This window comes from Ambystoma mexicanum, chromosome 6q (genome assembly GCF_040938575.1).
Source record: "Ambystoma mexicanum isolate Mex_15411 chromosome 6q, UKY_AmexF1_1, whole genome shotgun sequence".
Taxonomy (NCBI): domain Eukaryota; kingdom Metazoa; phylum Chordata; class Amphibia; order Caudata; family Ambystomatidae; genus Ambystoma; species Ambystoma mexicanum.
In genome coordinates this window covers 574,560,801-574,566,986 of record NC_090937.1, presented here as the reverse complement: position 1 = coordinate 574,566,986, position 6,186 = coordinate 574,560,801, and the positions used below count along the sequence as shown (strand labels likewise).

The window sequence follows — 6,186 nt, the reverse complement described above, 5'->3', positions numbered from 1 at the left end:
TTAATACAAGAAACCCACTTAACTGCAGACCGACAGAAAGTATTAAGTACGAAATGCGGAGGTAGTACGCATGGATCTAGTTTCTAGGGGTATTCGAGGGGGGTGCTAATTTGGATTGTGCCAATAGTTCCCTTCCGATTATAAGAGTTTAAGCGTGACGATGAGGTAAAATGACATTGATACTTGGATTCCTGGAGCATAGGGAGATCTGTATTATAAACACATATGCACCTAATAGTAATGCTGCACAGTTCTTAGAATCCCTGTATGCTAAAATAGCCGTTTCAGGGAGCCGCGTGGGTGTGGGGGTGACTTCAACTGTACGCTTAATCCTCTGGTAGATAGGTCGGATGAGAAGTACCGAAGACACTCCCCCCGCGACAACCTTGAGAGACATGTTGAGTAATTTTGGTTTGGTGGACATATGGAGGAGGATTCACGGGGAAGCAAGGGTATAATCATTACGCTGCACCTCTAGGGGTCCATACACGTTTGGATTACTTATTCAACAGGCAGGATACTGTTGGGAGTTTGAGGAGGCTAACTATAAAGTGAGGGTCCTTTCTGACCACGCTCCTTTGGTTGACATTTGGAGGAGGACCTCTACCAGGCCGCCAAAACCGACGTGGCGACCCAGAGTAGAGGCACTGAAAGATGGCATGTTTAGAGATCACCTTGGGGAGAGGATGGAGGAATACTTTGAGAGGAATACAGGCAGTGTCACGGGAAGGGGTATCATGTGGGATGCCTTTAAGGTGGTGATAAGGGGGGAAGCCATTGGGAAGATGGGCGTACTTAGGAAGGAAATACTAGACAGTTTGGGGGTGTTGAAAGAGAAATTGAGCTGCTCGAGGGAGAGGAAGAAAAAGAGGGAGGAATATGGTGCACCTGTTGGCCAAACAACAAAAGTGCATTCAAGAATGGGAAAGACTGGGGAAATTTGATTATGTAAGGTACACCCAGAGAATGTACGCAGAAGGGGACAAACCGGGATGGCTATTGGTGTGGTTGTGCAGTTGTGAGGAACCCAGAGAAATGATATGCGCTGTATAGGATCAGGAGGGAAGTCTTAAGACATTGCAGGTCACTATAAATGAATGTTTTTCAAGGTACTTTGAGGCATTGTATTCAGTAGAAGGGGGGGAGATGCTTGAGAAACAGCAGAGGCTATGACAGGAATTGGGCTGCCTCAGTTGGGGGAGGTGGGAGTGGATAGTCTAGACGCTCCACTCTCGGTGGAGGAGATTCAGGCAGTGATAAAATTGTTACCGACAGGTAAGAACCACGGGCAGACGGCCTACCCGGGGAATTTTACAAAACGTATGCTGCGACACTTGTACAAACGTTATTGACATTGTACGAGGAGGTATGGGAAGAAGGCTGACTCCCTAGGAGCATGAGAGAGTCAATGAAACCGGGTAAGCCTCCACAGGACTGCAGCTCTGTTAGGTCGGACTGGTTGCACGCAACGCTGAAAAGGTTTGGGATAGGGGAGATTTTGCAGATGTTATGTTATGTTACTTAGCATTTACATAGCGCTCTTTATATCATTGGTATGATCTCAAAGCGCTGGTAGGTTGAACGACCTCAGGAACCGCAGTACTGGCCAGTAGAGAGAGATAGTGTTGTAGGGTGCGCGGGTGCACCAGTTATGTGTGCAGCTGATGTAATTGACGAATGCTAGCTGCATCCTAGCGTTAGGTGTGGTGTTGGGATATCTGTTGGATGTGTGCAGTCTGGTGGGTGGACACCCAGACCAGGTTCTGGCTGCGTTAGGCCTGAGGGACGCTTATGTGAGAAACTCGGCCGGAATGTCATGGGATAGCTGCGTTTTATTAGGGTGATGAGGTGTTCATGGGGTAGTGTTTGTATGTGAACAGCTAGGCCTAATTTATCAGGGGTATAGCTGTGTTCTAGTTGTGTGATGGTGTATAGTAGAGATTAGGCATAGTGATGAGATATATGATATGATATTTCATCTTTAAAGCACCCGAGACCAGGCACGTGAACAGGATGGCAGGGAACTCATCAACACACGGACACACAGGGAAAGGGGGCTGGGCTTGCAGCAACAGGAGGGGGGCATACGGATATACAGCAACATCAGGGGGAACAAGAAAGCAGGGTACACAGTGACACACGGGCACAGTGGGCACACATGGTGATGAGTGGGTTGGGTAATACATTGGGATAGATAGCGACATCACGGGAACAGGATGGCAGGGAGCACAGCGACACACGGACACACAGTGACAGGGGGCTGGGCTTACAGCGGTAGGAGGGAGACATAGGTATATATAACAACCACATGGGGAACAAGAAAGCAGGGTACACAGAGACATGTGCACAGTGGGCACACACGGGAACTAGAGGGTAGGGTTATTCCATCAATTCCATCAATGCATCCATCCATCCATCCATCTCTTCCATTTCTTCATCCATTCATTCCATCAATGCATCCATCCATTCGTTCCATCCATCCGATGCCTTCCATCACTTCCATTCATCCATCCATCAATTCCATATAAATACATTCCATTCATTCCACATGCATCCATGCCATTCATTCCACATGCATCCATCCATCCCATCCATTACATCCATTCCATCCATCCATCCAATCCATTGAATCCTTTCTATCAATTTCATCCATCCATTCAATCTGTCCATTCCATCCATAATACATTGGGATTCATAGCGACATCATGGGAACAGGGGGGGGGCAGGGTACACAGCGACATACGGGCAGAGAGGGGCATAAAGCGACAGAGGGCTGGGTTTACAGCGACAGGACACGGGTGGCAGAGGGATACATAGTATAGTGAACAGAGAGTGTGTCAGCGGAAACAAAATTCAAGTTAAAGTGGTGACCGGCAATGGGTTGGGGAGAGAGGGGGCCCCCGAAATTCGGAATCACAGATCGGGCCATATAAACCAAACAATAATTGAAAAACATGAATATTTTATTTAAATTCCATTTGTTTAAAACATACATATTAAATTTTTAATTTTGTTACGAGCTCATCTCTAAATAGCAGCATATTGTTGTAGAATAAAGTGCATAGTGAAACAAAGTGCCAATATAAAACCAGACTGAAAATTCAGTCAGTATTAACTTCATGTTGCCAAGCTGTCTGAACCTCAAGTCGGCTGAAGAGGGTCACCCGGCTCGTGGTCAGAGGCTATGGCCGCATTTAACAATGTAGAGAAAACCCCAAAAATATATGGACAAGCCAATAGTAGTTCCTAATTAGAAGAAGGGGTGCCATACGTCGACTACTGTACTGTCATGACCTACTATATACACTAGGTCTGACATATACACAGGAAGTAGTTTCGATGGTGCGGAGCATCTAGGCTGTTTCACGGTTGATGCCCATCTTCTTCAGGACGGCGCACTCCCGTTGGAATATTTGCCACTTAAAGGTTTTAATGTAGCAATAAGGCAATAATACACACAGGAATACAGAATTATGCAAAATGAATCCATAATTTTACCTAAAAGAACCAAACAAAAAAGAGAGAAAAACAAATAAAAAACAGTAAATACATAAACAAAACAACACCGAGGATACATTGTGTATCGACCTGCAAAACTAAATCAAATCAAGAAAACAGAGGGCATAATGATTAAAACATACTGATCTGTGATTGACGAACAGGATTACCCCCTCCCCGCCCCCATAGAACACTGTCCGGAAAAACACCTCCTTACTAAATAATGGGAGAAAACATGGTTAAATAATTAAATTATCAAATTTACCAATATCTCAACTTTGAAACTGGCCACTTGTTCCCGAATGTACATCCTGGGAAAAGTGTATGGACCTGTAGGGCAAGTTCTCAGTCAAGTAGAACTGCAGAAAAACAAAAAGGAGATACAGGAAAATATTATAATACTGGAGGGATCATCAGTAGCTGATATCCACTCCAAAAAACCAACAACCAAGGGTGCACGCCATACGGCAGTCCTTCCTAATGTGGCAATATAAAAAAAGGTAAACGCAAAGCCAAACATTAGAACTCACCTAAATTGGGAACGGATCACAAGCATAGGAGTTCAATCGCACAATTGTGTCACGGTCGACCAGTCACAATAAGGCATCTGAAAAGATCTGTCCTACTGGAGTCTAGTGTTGTTCACCGCGTTATGGTTCGTGCGCAGATAGCTGTGGTAACGTAAATAATTAGATAAATAAAGAGGCTGTGTGAGCAGTCAATATAGAGGGTTACGAGACAAATAGTCCTCCAACATGGAATACATCGCTCGCCCCATGATGTTAAACAGATTGCTTCAATGCTAAGGAAACTAATAAAAACAGTGATAAAATTAATAATAAAGACAATGTGGCGGCCACAGTAGCAAATGCTAAAGAGTTGCGACCAATATAATGCATATTTGGCAGCTAGAGTGAACATGCAGGAAATTAGCATCATTCTCAGCATATAGCCGAGATCGGTGTGTACCCTGCTGATTAATGGCAGACATAGCTGCCAGCAGAACGTCAGTGCTACTAGCTGCTGCAGCCGCACTGGAAGCCTAATATATTAATTGGGCGCCTAAATTAGCACTCCAAAAAGGCCCCCCAATTGTGTCCTGGTTCGCAACAAATGACTGCTCAAAGAAGATTTCTAGATGTTCAAATAAGTGGCCCAGCATCCCAACTCACCGTCAGTCTGTGCGCGAACCATCCCGCCTTCGTTGAATCCTCAATAGCTCTCCCACAGAACATGGATGGAACGGCTTTAAATAGCCAAATGAAGGGAGGGGAGGGGGAGGAGGGGCCACAAGGCACACCAGTGCCAAGCTCAAACAGTTTCCAGCTGGCTTTAATGAGCAAGCCGTGTCTGGTGTTGCAGAGTCTTAAATCACAGCCCAAGTTGCAAAATAAACAAAATGGACCGAGGCAACTGCGCTGCTCGCTCGAAGCTCACAAACTAGGTTGCAAAAGTTAAATAAAATGAATGAATGCAATGGAATAAAGTGTGAACCCAATAGGCAATACGACAGTAATCTCAAATAATGAAAGCGCCAAATAATAAGAGAAGGCATTAGAATTCTAAAAATAAGAAGAAAAAACTGAAAAGCACCCACAGGCTGAAAGAGAAAGCTATGAAATGTGTACGAAAACGTAACACAATACATTTGTAATGCAAACAAAGTTAAAAGCTTAATGCTTTAGGCTGAAACGACAAATCTTCTAAATAAATAAACGCAGATAATCTGAACTACCAAAACAGTTCTTCTAGGTTTGTACAAATGTATGGGTGGTGGCAGTCCACTTTTCCTGTGAATTCAAGAAGGGACTATGAAATGTATATGAAAATATAGCACAGTAGGTTTATAATGCAACCAAAATTAGAAGCTCAGTGCTATAGGCAGGAACAGCAATTCTTCTGAACGAAAGTCAAATAATCTAGGCTGCCAAAGTGAGTCTTCTAAGTTTGTACAGATATGTGGGTGATGGCTGCCCACTCTTCCTGTGAATTCAGGCCCACTATATGACTTTGGGTGTTGTAAATCCACCAGTTTTCTCGAGTGGATAGTCTATTGGCAGAGGTATTAGAGTCAAAACCTCTTATTTGTTCTAGCGCCCACCAACGTAGATCATTGCAATCATGCTGGTGTTCTACGAAATGGAGTGCAAGGGGAGATGTGAGGTTGCCCGTACGAATCTTGTTCAGAAATTCTGAGTTTCACAGGTCTCGATGTCTTGCCTATGTAGGTCTTGTCGCAGGGGCATGTAATCGCATATATGACGTTCTTCGAATTACATGTTGTATGGTCCCTGAGGTTCCATACCCTGTTGTTGATGTTCACAGTTGTAGTGGTACATAGTGACATCAAGGGGAAACAAGAGGGAAGGTACACAGCGACGCACGAGCACAGCAAGGAATTCGGTGACTTCACGGGGCCAGAGAGGAGGGTAATACATTCAGATATATAGGGAAGTCACTGGAACTGGAGGTGAGGGTACACAGCAATACACAGGCACAAAAGGGCATATAGTGATGTATGGGGCTGGGTTTACAGCGACAGGATGGCAGAGCAATACATAGGGACATCATGGGGAACAGAAGGCATGGTACACAGTGACACGGATACAGTGGGGCATGCAATGACATCACAGGGGCTAGAGGGGGTGGCAGTGTACAGGGATACAGTGGTTAAGGGGGTGTGGGGTG

The 6,186-nt window shown here is 44.8% G+C and overlaps 1 long non-coding RNA gene across 1 annotated transcript; it reads right to left on the bottom strand.

Moving 5' to 3' along the window:
• Window positions 1-3,009: 3,009 nt before the first annotated feature.
• LOC138516149 (uncharacterized) lies at window positions 3,010-5,454 on the bottom strand. The gene is made up of 4 exons (XR_011282239.1): window positions 4,671-5,454; window positions 4,029-4,169; window positions 3,764-3,857; window positions 3,010-3,498 (listed from the first exon to the last, which is right to left on the bottom strand). It is a non-coding gene; the product is annotated as an uncharacterized lncRNA (long non-coding RNA).
• Between the last annotated feature and the right edge of the window lie 732 nt (window positions 5,455-6,186).